This window comes from Pseudophryne corroboree, chromosome 3 (genome assembly GCF_028390025.1).
Source record: "Pseudophryne corroboree isolate aPseCor3 chromosome 3, aPseCor3.hap2, whole genome shotgun sequence".
Taxonomy (NCBI): domain Eukaryota; kingdom Metazoa; phylum Chordata; class Amphibia; order Anura; family Myobatrachidae; genus Pseudophryne; species Pseudophryne corroboree.
This window is the reverse complement of record NC_086446.1, coordinates 19,019,671-19,038,252: the sequence shown is the minus strand read 5'-3', so window position 1 is coordinate 19,038,252 and position 18,582 is coordinate 19,019,671. Positions and strand designations below refer to the sequence as shown.

Sequence of the window (18,582 nt, the reverse complement as noted above, 5' to 3'; positions counted from 1 at the left end):
GCAGAGTTGTAATGCCGAGACCCCTCGGGCAGCCGCCCAAGATGAGCCCACCTTCCTTGTGGAATGGGCCTTAACAGATTTAGGCTGTGGCAGGCCTGCCACAGAATGTGCAAGTTGAATTGTGTTACAAATCCAACGAGCAATCGACTGCTTAGAAGCAGGCGCACCCAACTTGTTGGGTGCATACAGTATAAACAGCGAGTCAGATTTTCTGACTCCAGCCGTCCTTGAAATGTATATTTTTAAAGCTCTGACAACGTCCAACAACTTGGAGTCCTCCAAGTCGCTTGTAGCCGCAGGCACTACAATAGGTTGGTTCAGGTGAAACGCTGATACCACCTTAGGGAGAAAATGCGGACGCGTCCGCAGCTCTGCCCTATCCGAATGGAAAATTAAATAAGGGCTTTTATAAGATAAAGCCGCCAGTTCAGATACTCTCCTGGCGGACGCCAGGGCCAGTAACATAGTCACTTTCCATGTGAGATATTTCAAATCCACATTTTTTAGTGGTTCAAACCAATGGGATTTGAGGAAATCTAAAACTACATTTAGATCCCACGGTGCCACCGGAGGCACCACAGGAGGCTGTATATGCAGTACTCCTTTGACAAAAGTCTGGACCTCAGGAACTGAGGCCAATTCTTTTTGGAAGAATATTGACAGGGCCGAAATTTGAACCTTAATAGATCCCAATTTGAGACCCATAGACAATCCTGATTGCAGGAAATGTAGGAAACGACCCAGTTGAAATTCCTCCGTCGGAGCACTCCGATCCTCGCACCACGCAACATATTTCCGCCAAATGCGGTGATAATGCTTCGCGGTGACTTCCTTTCTTGCCTTAATCAAGGTAGGAATGACTTCTTCTGGAATGCCTTTTCCTTTTAGGATCTGGCGTTCAACCGCCATGCCGTCAAACGCAGCCGCGGTAAGTCTTGGAATAGACACGGTCCCTGCTGAAGCAGGTCCTGTCTTAGAGGTAGAGGCCACGGATCGTCCGTGACCATCTCTTGAAGTTCCGGGTACCAAGACCTTCTTGGCCAATCCGGAGCCACTAGTATCGTTCTTACTCCGCTTTGCCGTATGATTCTCAATACCTTTGGTATGAGAGGCAGAGGAGGAAACACATACACCGACTGGTACACCCAAGGTGTTACCAGCGCGTCCACAGCTATTGCCTGCGGATCTCTTGACCTGGCGCAATACCTGTCCAGTTTTTTGTTGAGGCGAGACGCCATCATGTCCACCATTGGTCTTTCCCAACGGTTTATTAGCATGTGGAAAACTTCTGGATGAAGTCCCCACTCTCCCGGGTGAAGATCGTGTCTGCTGAGGAAGTCTGCTTCCCAGTTGTCCACTCCCGGGATGAACACTGCTGACAGTGCTATCACGTAATTCTCCGCCCAGCGAAGGATCCTGGCAGCTTCTGCCATTGCACTCCTGCTTCTTGTGCCGCCCTGTCTGTTTACATGGGCGACTGCCGTGATGTTGTCCGACTGGATCAACACCGGTCTTCCTTGAAGCAGAGGTTCCGCCTGGCTTAGAGCATTGTAGATTGCTCTTAGTTCCAGAATGTTTATGTGAAGAGACTTTTCCAGGCTCGACCACACTCCCTGGAAGTTTCTTCCTTGTGTGACTGCTCCCCAGCCTCTCAGGCTGGCGTCCGTGGTCACCAGGATCCAATCCTGTATGCCGAATCTGCGGCCCTCCAATAGATGAGCCCTCTGCAACCACCACAGAAGAGATACCCTTGTCCTTGGAGACAGGGTTATCCGCAGGTGCATCTGAAGATGCGTGCATTGATGTACAGACACCTTTCCTGGTTTTAGGAGATTCCTGACCAGGTCGGATAACTCCTTGGCTTTTTCCTCGGGAAGAAAAACCTTTTTCTGAACCGTGTCCAGAATCATCCCTAGGAACAGCAGACGAGTTGTCGGCATTAATTTGGATTTTGGAATATTCAGAATCCATCCGTGCTGCTTTAGCACCTCTTGAGATATTGCTAATCCCATATCTAGCTGTTCTCTGGACCTTGCCCTTATTAGGAGATCGTCCAAGTATGGGATAATTAATACGCCTTTTCTTCGAAGAAGAATCATCATCTCGGCCATTACCTTTGTAAAGACCCGAGGTGCCGTGGACAAACCAAACGGCAGCGTCTGAAACTGATAGTGACAGTTTTGTACAACGAACCTGAGGTACCCCTGGTGTGAGGGGTAAATTGGAACGTGGAGATACGCATCCTTGATGTCCAAGGATACCATAAAGTCCCCTTCTTCCAGGTTCGCTATCACTGCTCTGAGTGACTCCATCTTGAACTTGAACTTCTTTATGTACAGGTTCAAAGACTTCAGATTTAGAATAGGCCTTACCGAGCCATCCGGCTTCGGTACCACAAATAGAGTGGAATAATACCCCTTCCCTTGTTGTAGAAGAGGTACCTTGACTATCACCTGCTGAGAGTACAGCTTGTGAATGGCTTCCAAAACCGTCTCCCTTTCGGAAGGGGACGTTGGTAAAGCAGACTTCAGGAAACGGCGAGGTGGATCTGTCTCTAATTCCAACCTGTACCCCTGAGATATTATCTGCAGGATCCAGGGATCTACCTGCGAGTGAGCCCACTGCGCGCTGTAATTTTTGAGACGACCTCCCACCGTCCCCGAGTCCGCTTGAGAAGCCCCAGCGTCATGCTGAGGCTTTTGTAGAAGCCGGGGAGGGCTTCTGTTCCTGGGAAGGAGCTGCCTGTTGCTGTTTCTTCCCTCGACCTCTGCCTCGTGGCAGATATGAATAGCCCTTTGCTCTCTTATTTTTAAAGGAACGAAAGGGCTGCGGTTGAAAAATCGGTGCCTTTTTCTGTTGGGGAGTGACTTGAGGTAGAAAGGTGGATTTCCCGGCTGTAGCCGTGGCCACCAAATCTGATAGACCGACTCCAAATAACTCCTCCCCTTTATACGGCAAAACTTCCATATGCCGTTTTGAATCCGCATCGCCTGTCCACTGTCGCGTCCATAAAGCTCTTCTGGCCGAAATGGACATAGCACTTACCCGTGATGCCAGTGTGCAGATATCCCTCTGTGCATCACGCATATAAAGAAATGCATCCTTTATTTGTTCTAACGACAGTAAAATATTGTCCCTGTCCAGGGTATCAATATTTTCAATCAGGGACTCTGACCAAACTACCCCAGCACTGCACATCCAGGCAGTCGCTATAGCTGGTCGTAGTATAACACCTGCATGTGTGTATATACTTTTTTGGATATTTTCCATCCTCCTATCTGATGGATCTTTAAGTGCGGCCGTCTCAGGAGAAGGTAACGCCACTTGTTTTGATAAGCGTGTTAGCGCCTTGTCCACCCTAGGAGGTGTTTCCCAGCGCTCCCTAACCTCTGGCGGGAAAGGGTATAATGCCAATAATTTATTTGAAATTATCAGCTTTTTATCAGGGGCAACCCACGCTTCATCACACACGTCATTTAATTCTTCTGATTCAGGAAAAACTATAGGTAGTTTTTTCACACCCCACATAATACCCTGTTTAGTGGTACCTGTAGTATCAGCTAAATGTAACGCCTCCTTCATTGCCAAAATCATATAACGTGTGGCCCTACTGGAAAATACGGTTGATTCGTCACCACTGGAATCAGTGCCTGTGTCTGGGTCTGTGTCGACCGACTGAGGCAAAGGGCGTTTTACAGCCCCTGACGGTGTTTGAGGCGCCTGGACAGGCACTAATTGATTGTCCGGCCGCCTCATGTCGTCAAACGACTGCTTTAGCGTGTTGACACTATCCCGTAATTCCATAAATAAAGGCATCCATTCTGGTGTCGACCCCCTAGGAGGTGACATCCCCATATTTGGCAATTGCTCCGCCTCCACACCAATATCGTCCTCATACATGTCGACACACACGTACCGACACACAGCAGACACACAGGGAATGCTCTAAACGAAGACAGGACCCACTAGCCCTTTGGGGAGACAGAGGGAGAGTCTGCCAGCACACACCAAAAAGCGCTATATATGACAGGGATAGCCTTATAATAAGTGCTCCCTTATAGCTGCATTATATATATCAAGATATTGCCATTAAATTTGCCCCCCCTCTCTGTTTTACCCTGTTTCTGTAGTGCAGTGCAGGGGAGAGACCTGGGAGCCGTCCTGACCAGCGGAGCTGTGAGAGGAAATGGCGCCGTGTGCTGAGGAGATAGGCCCCGCCCCTTTTTCGGCGGGCTCGTCTCCCGCTATTTTGTGAATACAGGCAGGGGTTAAATATCTCCATATAGCCTCTGGGGGCTATATGTGAGGTATTTTTAGCCTTTATATAGGTTTACATTTGCCTCCCAGGGCGCCCCCCCCCAGCGCCCTGCACCCTCAGTGACTGCGTGTGAAGTGTGCCGAGAGGAAAATGGCGCACAGCTGCAGTGCTGTGCGCTACCTTTAGAAGACTGCAGGAGTCTTCAGCCGCCGATTCTGGACCTCTTCTTACTTCAGCATCTGCAAGGGGGCCGGCGGCGCGGCTCCGGTGACCATCCAGGCTGTACCTGTGATCGTCCCTCTGGAGCTGATGTCCAGTAGCCAAGAAGCCAATCCATCCTGCACGCAGGTGAGTTCACTTCTTCTCCCCTCTGTCCCTCGTTGCACTGATCCTGTTGCCAGCAGGAATCACTGTAAAATAAAAAACCTAAGCTAAACTTTCTCTAAGCAGCTCTTTATGAGAGCCACCTAGAATTGCACCCTTCTCGGCCGGGCACAAAAATCTAACTGGAGTCTGGAGGAGGGTCATGGGGGGAGGAGCCAGTGCACACCACCTGATCTGGAAAAGCTTTACTTTTTGTGCCCTGTCTCCTGCGGAGCCGCTATTCCCCATGGTCCTTTCAGGAACCCCAGCATCCACTAGGACGATAGAGAAAATAATAATAATAATAATAATAACAACAACAACAACAACAGGACACCACAGGCTGCTCCCTCTGTATAATAATAATTGCAGGACACCACAGGCTTCTCCACATGTATAATAATAAAAACAAGACACCACAGGCTGCACCCCCCGTATAAGAATACTAACAGGACACCAAATGCTGCTCCCCCTGTATAATAATAACATGACAACACAGGCTACTCCCTCTGTATAAAAATGACAAGAAAACACAGGCTGCTCCACTCTGCATAATAACAACAGGACACCACAGGCTACGCCCCCTGTATAATAATAGTAACAGGACAACACCACAAGCTGCTTCCGCTGTATAGTAAGACGCCATTACCTGATCTCGATAGTCACTGGAATGCTGCAACAATCGCTGAAAACTCACTTCCTGTGTGTGGAACGCACGGGCAGGAAATAAGGTAGAACACGCAGGCCGGAAGTAGAGTATGATTGGCACAGGCCGCTTCCTGGTGACTGGCCCCTCCCATCCTACACACTGGCCACAGCACCGCCCCTTGCAAGGACTTTTATCATACATGTTCTCAGTGCAGGAGGCCGGCGGCCATTTTCTTGTAGATTAGTCCGGCAGCTGCAGCAGCAATAGGTTCCCTGGCCGTGTAGTGACGTCAGGAGCGGCGGCCATTTTCCCCTGGTCTGAGCTCCGCCTTCCTTCTATCATTCCCACAAGGCAGCAGGAGCAGAGAGCAGCCATTGCTGTGTCTGGCAGCAGGTAATGATGTTATTATTATTATTATTCTATAGGCTGAGCAGCTCTGGTATCAGGTTGCTGTACTACAGGGGGAGCAGCCTCTGGTGCCTTGTTATAGTGCAGTTGGAGCAGCCTCTGGTGCTGCATTATCACTGTACACAGGACATGTATGTAATATGTATTCAGTGATCGCGGTGAGCGAAAAAAATTGTGGGTCCCAGGGACCCATTACGTAAAAAAATTAGGTCCTATTCCACAATTTCTGGGTCCCATCACATATTATGGGGGATGGGGGCAGGCAGCAGTTGGGACAGTGCTGGGGGCAGGTAACATTTGGGGTAAAGAGGTTTAAGGGCAAGCAGCAGCTGGGGTAGAACTGGGGGTAGAGGCAGGGAGAAGTTGGGATAAATGGGGGTAAGTGCAGGCAGTGCTGGGGGTAAGTGTAGAAAGCACTTGGGACAGTGCTGGGAGGGAGGGGGCTATGGTCAAGCAGTGCTGGGGTTAGGTAGAGGGAAAGGGTAAATAGCAGCTGGGGCAGTACTGGGTGGCAAGTAGGGTTATAGGGGCAAACAGTGCTGGGGGAAGGGTAAGGGTGGATAGTAATTGTGGCAGTACTGCTGACAAGGAGGGGGCTATCTGCAGGCAGTGCTGGGGTAATGGAGTGGGTACGGGTAGATAGCAGCTACTGGGTTTAGAAGTGGGCACCAGAAAAAAGTGGCACGCGTGTGCTTTTTGGAAAGTGGGTGTGGCCTCGCAACAAGGGGCGGTAGGTGGTAAGGTGTGGTAGGTGACAGTGTGACGTGTGCGGGGACAGGTCTGTGGGGTGATGGTGTGGGCAGTGGTACTTAGGTCTTAGGGACGTGGCCACTGGAAATGGGAGTGTGCCAGCATGGTATGCTACCCGTTTCTTGTCACTCTGGGAGTATTTCTCTCTCTTCCATTCCAAATACACCGTAACTACATGGTGGTTTCACTGCAACGGGGAAACTCTGAAGAAATGGATCCTCTCTGGGCAGGCAGCGTCTTCAGTCGGTATTCACTATTCATGTAGGAGATCAATGGACGGAAGCTGCCTGTTTGTGTAGGAATATAACCAATGCATCATCAAACAAAGGTTCACCCAGACTCGTGCTCCCTGCGTCACTTCCTGCCCCCTGAATCCACTCCAACCTCTTGTGTCTCTCCAGCCCCCTACCTTTCCACCCTCCTGCCCCCTATGTCTCTCCAGCCCCCTACCTGTCCACCCTCCTGCCCCTTGTGTCTCTCCAGCCCCCTACCTATCCAGCCTTCTGCCCCTTGTGTCTCTCCAGCCCCCTACCTTTTTTTCCCTCCTGCCCCTTGTGTCAAGGTAGCATCTGGGTCCTTTCCACAAAGTGAAAATGGACACAACGCTTGTGTCAATCCAGTCTCCTGTCATTCCACACCTCCCTCCCCTGTGTCCCTCTGCCTTCCCCCTCACTCTGTGCCTCCCTGCATTCCCCCCCTCTGTGCCTCTCTGCTTCCCACCCCTGTGCCTCTCACTTTCCTACTCCTGTGTGCCTCTCTGCGTTCCCCCCTGTGCCTCTCTGCGTTCCCCCCCTCTGTGCCTCTCTGCTTCCCCCCTCTGTGCCCCTCTGTGTTCCTCCCCTCTGTGCCTCTCTGCGTTCCTCCCCTCTGTGCCTCTCTGCGTTCCTACCCTCTGTGCCTCTCTGCGTTCCTCCCCTCTGTGCCTCTGCGTTCCTCCCCTCTGTGCCTCTCTGCGTTCCTCCCCTCTGTGCCTCTCTGCGTTCCTCCCCTCTGTGCCTCTCTGCGTTCCTCCCCTCTGTGCCTCTCTGCGTTCCTCCCCTCTGTGCCTCTCTGCGTTCCTCCCCTCTGTGCCTCTCTGCGTTCCTCCCCTCTGTGCCTCTCTGCGTTCCTCCCCTCTGTGCCTCTCTGCGTTCCTCCCCTCTGTGCCTCTCTGCGTTCCTCCCCTCTGTGCCTCTCTGCGTTCCTCCCCTCTGTGCCTCTCTGCGTTCCCCCCTCTGTGCCTCTCTGCGTCCTCCTCTCTGTGCCTCTCACCTTCCTCCTCCTGTGTGCCTCTCTGCATCCCCCCGTGCCTCTCTGCATCCCCCCCCCCGTGCGGTGGTGCCATGCAGCTCAGGAGCCGTGCTCACTTTAGCCCGCAGCTTATGGGGCATGCTGGCCAGGATGCAGGGTGTGAGGGGTGACAGCCCGGGGATCCGGTGACCAGGGACTATCCCAGGGTCTGCACCTCCCCTAAGTACGCAGAGGGTGACAGTGGGCAGGCGGCAGCTATAGGACGCACAGGGTCGAGCGCAGTCGCTGGTTCTCCCACAGCAGCTTCCCAGCGCACAGCTCCAGCAGCAGCTCCTCCATGTGCTGCCGATCCTTGCACTCCTCCGTGCCAGCTGCGGGAACACTAGGGAAGGGAACATGGCAGTCGCGGGAACACTCAACCCCCACCCCACCGCCGGGGGTTTGGCTGCGGGCGGATCAAGTCCTGGGGACCCGCCTATTTTCAAAATGTGAGTCCCAAGTCCTCAAAAGTGAGTAAAATACACGCCATATGCGTTTTTGCGATCACTGTGTATGTATATAGAAGGTAGAGTGCCTGGAGATAACTCAGAGAGCGTCGCTGTGACCGCCAGATAACGCAGAGAGTGTCGCTGTGACCTCCAGATAATACAGGGAGCTTTGCTGTGACCGCCAGATAACGCAGAGAGCGTCGCTGTAAACGCCAGATAATGCAGAGAGCGTCGCTGTAAACGCCAGATAATGCAGAGAGCGTCGCTGTGACCGCCAGATAATACAGGGAGCTTTGCTGTGACCGCCAGATAACGCAGAGAGCGTCGCTGTAAACGCCAGATAATGCAGAGAGCGTCGCTGTAAACGCCAGATAATGCAGAGAGCGTCGCTGTGACCGCCAGATAACGCAGAGAGCGTCACTGTGACAGCCAGATAACGCAGAGAGCGTCACTGTGACAGCCAGATAACGCAGAGAGCGTCACTGTGACAGCCAGATAACGCAGAGAGCACCACTGTGACCTCCAGATAATGTGTAGAGCGTCGCTGTGACCTCCAGATAATGACAATATCAATTTAACTTTTACTATGAGCCAATCATAAATAACTTTTTTAGATTTAGTCATATATATCGAAGGAGGACAGTTATGCACTAAAACTTATAGGAAACCTACGGATTCAAACGCTTATATAAATATGAACAGTGAACACCATGCTAGATGGTGGGAAAACATACCTTTAGGGCAATATAAATGTTTGAAAAGGAATTGCCCAAATAATGAAATATTAGAAATACAAGTAGATGAAATGACAGAGATTTTTGGAAAAGGGATATCCCCCATATGTTCTAATAGAAGCAAAGGTAAGAAAATGAGAAAATAGATAGGAAGCATCTCCTTGTAGAAAAACCTAAGAAGAGAGAAGAATCTATGACGTATCAATGGGCCTTTCTAACCCAATATGGTGGTCACTACAAGAAAGTATAACAAGTAATTAGGAAAAATGTGAAATTACTTTTGGATCACCCGGTATTGGGTAGTCACCTTCCAGAAAAAAACACTATTTATATACAGGAAAGCGAAGTCATTAAAAGACCGTTTGGTGAATAGCAGTCTCCCGGAAACCAGCTTACAGAAAGAACGCAATAAGGGGTACCATTTCTGTGATGATTGCGTGATGTGCTAGACCACAACTAGGGCTAATATAGAAAGAAAAATTATAGAATTTGTTGCTAATGGAAAAAAATATAAAATAAATGATTTTATTAGTTGCCATTCTTGCAATGTCATCTATTTACTTGAATTTGGATGTGGCCTTATCTACATAGGCAATACTTCCAGACCCCTTAAGAAAAGAACAGCAGAACATGTTTACAAGATACGGAAAGGGTAAACTACACATCCGCTGTCTGAACATTTTAAACAGATAGATTAAAAATTATGGCCCTTATTCCGAGTCGTTCGCTCGGTATTTTTCATCGCATCGCAATGAAAATACGCTTAGTACGCATGCGCAATATTCGCACTGCGACTGCGCCAAGTAATTTAACAATGAAGATAGTATTTTTACTCACGGCTTTTTCATCGCTCCGGCGATCGTAATGTGATTGACAGGAAATGGGTGTTACTGGGCGGAAACACGGCGTTTTATGGGCGTGTGGTTGAAAACGCTACCGTTTCCGGAAAAAACGCAGGAGTGGCTGGAGAAACGGGGGAGTGTCTGGGCGAACGCTGGGTGTGTTTGTGACGTCAAACCAGGAACGACAAGCACTGAACTGATCGCACTGGCAGAGTAAGGTTGAAGTTACTCAGAAACTGCTAAGTAGTTTGTAATCGCAATATTGCGATTACGTCGGTCGCAATTTTAAGAAGCTAAGATACACTCCCAGTAGGCGTAGCCTTAGCGTGTGTAACTCTGCTAAATTCGCCTTGCGACCGATCAACTCGGAATGAGGGCCTATGTAAGGGCATTTTATTATGGTTTTTATAATGTTTTGTTTTATTGGTACTTTTGTTTATTCTTGTGCCTCTGTTGATTTTAATATATATTTTATCTTTTTATTCCACATAATACATTGGAGCAAGTGTGAGTAAAAGAGTGGGAACACCCCTGGCTCTAGTTAGGGAAGGACTATGTGGGAATACATAGTACCACATTAGATCATTCAGAGCCAGGATCAGTACCACTCGTATGAAAATGATCTGTTGAATCATCCATTTCATAATAATCTTACCAGAAGTTTTGTTCATGGCGGATACCTGTTCAAAAATGGCGACTATCATTTAAAGTATGTTATAAAGGAATCCTTGCCCTAAGTAAAGATGGCCGTCGCTTCAAGTATAAAAAGAAATTCTAGATATATGGCATCAGAGATAGGAGGTATGTAGCTCTATATCAAGTGAACAACTCAAACGGATTACACTAAATAAGTGAGTGATACAACAAGACTCCTTTAAGACACTTCATAAAGTCCAGAATCAACTGCGAGCGCCATGGGATGCAAATGGCAGTCCTGGGTGGAACGCATGACGTCACTTCCGGTTCCAGCATGGCAATATTGGAATCTGTTATGCACACCAGTGCCTGCAGGAATGTACTAGTGTCTGAACTGTTATGCACACCCGTGCCTGCAGGAATGTACTGGTGTCTGAACGGAGAGGGATGCAAAACAAATGAACTCACAGACTTGGGAAAATGACATTACGTACACAGAAGGTGATAGGGTAACAAAATAAACACAAAGTGAACAGAGAAGCCCAGAGGCTAAGAAACTGGGTGTCTCCCTAGCATTAGGAATACTCAGATGGAAAAAGCAAGATGTTGTGTTTTAATACGTAGAGAACCCGAAATGCTGTTGCTAAGGGCAACAGCAAAACCCTAAAGGGTTACCAACGGGTGTGGCAGTAAACTCCTTGGTCAGAGATGGAATGATAGACACAAGGAGAGTCTCCACAATCCTAATCCTCACTTGCAGTGCACAGGTTCAGCTTACAGCCACTAAACTGACACCTGAACACCTTGCACAGTGAGAAAGGATTTTGGCAGGCAAGTCTGAGAATACAGCCGCAAACTTGCTAAGTTCACAGAGTAGCACAAGAACCCCAGCAAGTTAAACGACTGACTCCAGTCTTACTGCTAGGTCTGGATTGGCAGAGTGTAGTACCAAATCCCAAGGCCTATTTGCAGTAAGCAACAACAAATACAAAGCTACACAGTACTGGCTAACTTTCAGGAACTGACTAACCAACAAAGATTCAGCAGCATCTGCCCAACCTGAGAAGAGGGTTTATAAAGCAGGCGCTGTCCACGCCCCACTCAGACCCCACAAACCGCGAGCACAAAAACCAGCACCGGATCCCCTGCCTTGCACAGAGCCCGCAACCACTGCACAGCAAAAGACCCGAACCGGAGTATCAGCTGCGCTTAGGTCACTCCGCCAGCACTTGTCTCCCGGTTGCCATGACGACGTGGCAGCACAGGGCAGGAGACCCTAACAGAATCACTATCTTTTGGAACGTAAATCATTGTAATGGCACGCAAATAGGTCATTTCCTGTGACAATCAAATGAAAATCAGCTAATTAAGGTGCAATTAGGTATATCACTACAGGGTATATAAACCCCTGATGTAGACTGCATGTTATCCATTCTTGAAAAAGCTCATCATAACCAAAATGCGTTGTTTGGAATATTTGCACCGTGGAGAACACAGTAGGGAGAAACATCTAATCAGTCTGTTGAAGCCTCCTGCGGTGGTGCTGAGCCTAACAGCCCGGGACGTGACATCATATAGCTAGACCACCGCAGCACCTAGTCTTGGTGAGAGACTGATTTAAATCTGATGCCCCTCATGCACTGTGTCACTTTAAAGTATGGTACTGTGATGAATGAAATTGTATTAAATACTTGCACAATGTCACTTTACCTTCATAATTTCATTTGTATATTTTTTATGTGAAATTTGACTGTATATAGTCATTGTATCCAAGTTGTGCTGGATTTTTTTAAATAAAACATTTTTAATATTAATTTCTCTGCATCAAATTATCCAGGGAAAACAGGCGCCTATTGATATATACTTCTTTTCAGTAATGTCTTGTATGTGGAACTGAGTGCTCTGTTTCTATCTTGTATATATTAAGGCTGCTCGGTTGTTCTTCCCTACTGCATGGAAAAAAGGTGACCACACTTTTTTTTTAATCTGACCATAGAGCACTAGTGATATACCTTTCTGCTGCAGGGATGTATGCTTTCAGAGATTCTAGACGTAATTTAGCAAAAGGTTTATTCTCAGTTAATGATACTGATGAGATTGAAGTGGAAGATGAAGATATAGACTTTATATTAAATAAATTAGAAAGACATATGGTGCGTGAAAACCATTTGTGATTGGAAATCATTACACTTGAAGACTACCTAGAGAGTAAGTTGGTACCAAGAGGTCTACAAATCATAAAAAAAACCTCCTTTGCAAATTCTAATGTAGATTTTGAGAAGGAGTTGAATAATATACTTAAAAAATGTAGTCTTTCATTGATCGAATTGATCATCCAGGAAAGAAAAAATTATTTGGTAGCTATCAATAGTGAGATAGAGTCACTCTATACACTATTAAAACCTTCCCTAGATCTCGAAGATGTAAGAGAAAGGGAGAAATGTATCATTATGAAATTAGAGAAAGACACCAGGGATTTGAGAATTAAAAAGAAGACTTTCAAAGGGATATTGAGGAATTGAATAAATTAGTAAATACGATAAAAATGGAAATCCAGTCAGAACTCCCTGGTAACAATCCAAATGAACCCATCCCGGTTTGGATAAAAGGGCCATATTATAAGAACTCTAATCAACATGAATCACAAAATAAAATGATGGGAAAGGACATAACACCCAGAACCATCAAATGGAACAGGATAAGAAGAGAGGCACCTCAGAGATTTGAGAAACAAAAGTACAATAGAGAAAGGTTTCATTACTGTAATGATAATAGAAACTATCAGATAAGCAAAAGATTATACCAAAGACAACATTATAGAGAAGAAAGAGAAACATATACATTACAAGGGAATGAACAAGACAGATATAAAATCCCAATCAAAATAGATTTAAAGAACTAAGGGAGGATAAATTGGAGGAGAGAGACAATCAGTCTTTTTTACAGTGGGATTCTTGGACCACGAGAAGAGAATAACTCTGGTTAAGGAGAAGAAAAGACGTAAGAGAGGAAAGAGAGGAGGAAAAATTCTGAAAATTTCCAAACCAAAGAGTAAATCTAAAGCTCCAACACCTGTCTGCAATCCTGATACAAATAAATTCTTTAATTTAAGTGACCATACCCACACAAAGGAGAAAACTAACATACTCCTTAAAGCAGAGGTTCCCAAACTGTGTGCCGTGGCTCCCTGGGGTGCCTCGGGACACTTGCAGGGGTGCCCTGGGTTGGTGGTCCAGGACCAATTCAAATTATTCATGGTCAATATAATAGGCAAAACCAGTGCTGGTGGCTGCCAGTCATAAAATATGTGGCCAAATAGAGGCAAATCTTGTCCCTCACCACACAACTGACCCCTAACGATGACATATAAACGCGATCTACTTAATGTAATATTTCTTTCTAATTTCTCAATAAGACATTATTGGCCTAGGGGTGCCGTGAAAAAAAATTCTGATATTCTAGGGCGCCGTGATTCAAAAAAGTTTGGAAACCACTGCCTTAAAGGGTTGAAATTTGCCCCATCCAATGATCCTAACTCCTTTGATATGTTTGTTGATTTGCAAAAATTAATCAGAAAGATCAGTGTCAAAAAATGGTTTCTCTCCAAGGATTCCCAGGATGAGGGGAATATAGATGAACCTGAAAAATCTAAGTTTAGACAGAGATCCACTTTCTATCCCAAACATATCAAAGGAAGCAATATAGATTGTTTTAATTCAATTGTGAGTATAGAATTAAATATTCCTAGGATCAAAAAGAGGAATTTAAGTAAAAAGGAATATGGAGCAATAATGTCACTACAAGAACACAAAGATCTGATAATAAAGCCTGCAGACAAGGGGGGAGGGGTTATTGTCATGAACAAAGACGACTACATAAATGAAATAGACAGCTGACAGATCAAGACACCTACAAAAAATTGCAGGTGACCCTGTAACAAATATTGCAAAAAACCTAATTAGTATGTGCAATAATGCTCTTGAGAAGGTGACCCTTAAATAGATGAAGTTGATTTTATTAACATTAAGGATCCCTCCACCCCAACCATTTATATTTTACCAAAATTCATAAACACCCTACTCAACCACCAGGTCGTCCCATCATTACGGGCACCAATTGCATAACATGTAATCTACCTGCAATGATAGAATCTTTTTTACAGTCAGTAGTTGTCAATACCGCATCCTTTTTAAAAGACACAGGGGATGTCCTAAGGAAACTTAAAAACATCAAATGGGAAGATGACCACACCCTAGTAAGTGCTGACATCAGTACCCGTTAATACCATTATAGAGGGTAACAAGGGTAAGCAAGCTGTGGAATACTTCCTAGGCACAAGCAATTATTCAGAAGATCTTAAAGATTTTTTTCCTGGAGGCTCTTGGTTTTATTTTAACCAATAATTATTTTAATTTGAATGGCTCCTACTATCTTCAGTAAAAGGGTACCACTATGGACACCAAGTTTGCCCCCAGCTATGCAAATCTATTCATGGCCTATTGGGAGAAGGAAACCATAGAGGAGGTCAGAAGGCTGGGGGCGAGCCTGGTTTGTTGGTGGCGTTTTATAGATGTCATTTTTTTATTTGAAAGGGAGATATTAACTTACTTCATTGTTTTTGCGATATTTTAAACAATAATTCTTTCAATATCAATTTGACTTTTACTATGAGCCAATCAGAATTAACTATTTTAGATCTAGTCATATATATTGAAGGAGGACTGTTATGTACTAAAACTTATAGGAAGCTTAGGGATTCAAATGCTTTTATAAATATGACCAGTAAACACCATCCTAGATGATTGGAAAACATACCTTTAGGGCCATATAAACATTTGAAAAGGAATTGCACAAAAAATGAAATATTAGAAATACAAGTAGACAAAATTACAAATATTTTTGGAAAAGGGATATCCCCAAATGTTCTAATAGAAGCAAAGGAACAAACTGAGAGAACAGATAGAAAGCATCTCCTTGTAGAAAAACCTAAGAAAAGAGAAGAATCTACGGCGTATCAATGGGTCTTTCTAACCCAATATGGTGGTCACTACAAGAAAGTAGAACAATTAATTAGGAAAAATGTGAAATTACTTTTGGATGACCCGGTATTGGGTAGTCACCTTCCAGAAAAAACACTATTTATATACAGGAAAGTGAAGTCATTAAAAGACTGTTTGGTGAATAGCAGTCTCCCGGAATCCAGTTTACAGAAAGAACGCAATAAGGGGTACCATTTCTGTGGTGATTGCGTGATGTGCTAGACCACAACTAGGGCTAATATAGAAAGAAAAATGGTCGAATTTGTTGTTAATGGAAAAAATATAAAATAAATGATTGTATTAGTTGCCATTCTTGCAATGTCATCTATTTACTTGAATGTGGATGTGGCCTTGTCTACATAGGCAAAATTTCCAGACCCATGAAGAAAAGAGCAGCAGAACATGTTTACAAGATACAGAAAGGGTAAACTACACATCTGCTGTCTGAACATTTTGATGTTAAACATAATAAATGTGAGAGGCAGATTAAAAGATTCTTAGGGATCCAACAAGTACAGGCAAATTGGAAAAATAGAAATGTGGAAAAAATGCTATCCCAGCGAGAGATGAAGTGGATTTATGAACTCAATACCCTGAAACCTAATGGTCATAACGTTGATTTTGAAATTAAGTGGTTTTTAGATTAAAAATTATGTAAGGGCATTTTATTATGGATTTTATAATGTTTTGTTTTATTGGTACTTTTGTTTATTTTTGTGCCTTTGTTGATTTTAATATATATTTTTTCTTTTTTATTAAAACATAATACACCACATAATACATTGGAGCAAGTGTGAGTAAAAGAGTGGGAACAACCCTGGCTCTAGTTAGGGAAGGACTATGTGGGAATACATAGTACCACAATAGATCATTCACAGCCAGGATTAGTACCACTCTTATGAAAAGGATCTGTTGAATCATCCATTCCATAAGAATCTTACGAGAAGTTTTGTTCATGGTTTATACCTGTTCAAAAACGGTGACTATCATATAAAGTATGTTATAAAGGAATCCATGCCCTAAGTAAAGATGGCCGTCGCTTCAAGTATAAAAAGAAATTCTAGATATCTGGCATCAGAGATAGGAGGTATGTAGCTCTATATCAAGTGAACAACTCAAACGGATTACACTAAATAAGTGGGTAATACAACAAGATTTCTTTGAGACACTTCATATAGTCCAGAATCAACTGTGAACACTGTGGAACGCAAACGGAAGTTCCGTGTGGAACGCATGATGTCACTTCCGGTTTTTGCTTAGCGATATTGGAATCAATATCTTGTGGAATGTAAATCATTGTAATGGCACGCAAATAGGTAATTTCCTATGACAAACAGAAATTAGCTAATTAAGGTGCAATTAGGTTTATTACTACAGGGTATATAAACCCCTGATGTGGACTGCATGTTATCCATTCTTGAAAAAGGTCATCATAACCAAAACGCGTTGTGTCACTTTAAAATATGATAATGTGATAATTGAATTTTTTTTTTAGAGATCTCCAAGCTACGTTAGGTCGTCTTGTCTTGGGTAAGGGCGGTCATAGGCTAGCACAGTCCATTCTGATAACCGTACAGAGGGAGGTCTTCAACTCCCCCATTTTATTAGTTATTATCATGCAGTTCACTAAGCCAGAGTTGTTGAAATGTCAAAATCCCCTCCAACAAAACAATGGTCACATTTTGTGGGGTTCTCCACTGGCTTAATCCCTCCTGTTGTCCTCTGGCAGAGCAAGATTCCTCAAATTAGGCATACTACTCTAGAATCAACAATACGTTGTTGGAAGAAGTTTAAGCATTTGCCGATGTTTAGCCCAGGCCCTTCCTTGCCTATGCCCCTCTTACACTATCCTGATCTTCCTCCAAATGCCCTTACTCAGTCTTTATTACTTACATGGAACAAGGTGGGCATACTTAGATTTGATGGAAATCCCTCTTTCTCAATATAAGAGATCACTATTACAACATCTGGTGAACACGGCTAGGGCCACTATACCGTGTTTTCTCTAACGTCCTAGTGGATGCTGGAACTTCCTTAAGGACCATGGGGATCAGCGGCTCCGCAGGAGACTGGGCACATCTAAAGAAAGCTTTAGGACTAGCTTGTGTGCACTGGCTCCTCCCCCTATGACCCTCCTCCAAGCCTCAGTTAGATTTCTGTGCCCGAACGAGAAGGGTGCAAACTAGGTGGCTCTCCTGAGCTGCTTAGTGAAAAGTTAGTTTTAGGTTTTTTATTTTCAGTGAGTCCTGCTGGCAACAGGCTCATTGCTACGAGGGACTAAGGGGAGAAGAAGCGAACTCACCTGCGTGCAGAGTGGATTGGGCTTCTTGGCTACTGGACATTAGCTCCAGAGGGACGATCACAGGTTCAGCCTGGATGGGTCCCGGAGCCGCGCCGCCGGCCCCCTTACAGAGCCAGAAGAGCGAAGAGGTCCGGAGAAAGCGGCGGCAGAAGACGTTCCTGTCTTCAGATAAGGTAGCGCACAGCACTGCAGCTGTGCGCCATTGCTCTCAGCACACTTCACACTCCGGTCACTGAGGGTGCAGGGCGCTGGGTGGGGGCGCCCTGAGACGCAATGAAAACACCTTAGATGGCAAAAGATGCATCACATATAGCTCCTGGGCTATATGGATGCATTTACCCATGCCAAAAATGTACAGAAAAACGGGAGATAAGGCCGCCGATAAGGGGGCGGAGCCTATCTCCTCAGCACACTGGCGCCATTTTCCCTCACAGCTCCGTTGGAGGGAAGCTCCCTGTCTCTCCCCTGCAGTCACTACACTACATAAAGGGTTAAAAAAAAGTGAGGGGGGCACAAATTAGGCGCAGTATAAAACAATACAGCAGCTATAAGGGGAAAAACACTTATATAAGGTTATCCCTGTATATATATAGCGCTCTGGTGTGTGCTGGCAAACTCTCCCTCTGTCTCCCCAAAGGGCTAGTGGGGTCCTGTCCTCTATCAGAGCATTCCCTGTGTGTGTGCTGTGTGTCGGTACGTTTGTGTCGACATGTATGAGGAGAAAAATGATGTGGAGACGGAGCAGAGTGTCTGTAATAGTGATGTCACCCCCTAGGGGGTCGACACCTGAGTGGATGAACTGTTGAAAATTACGTGACAGTGTCAGCTCTGTATAAAAGACAGTTGTTGACATGGGACAGCCGGCTACTCAGCTTGTGTATGT

General features: G+C 45.5%; 1 pseudogene; it reads right to left on the bottom strand.

Annotated features, from left to right (window-relative positions):
* Nucleotides 1–5,309, bottom strand: part of LOC135057077 (oocyte zinc finger protein XlCOF7.1-like) — a 211,787-nt pseudogene extending 206,478 nt beyond the window's left edge.
* Nucleotides 5,310–18,582: the final 13,273 nt, after the last annotated feature.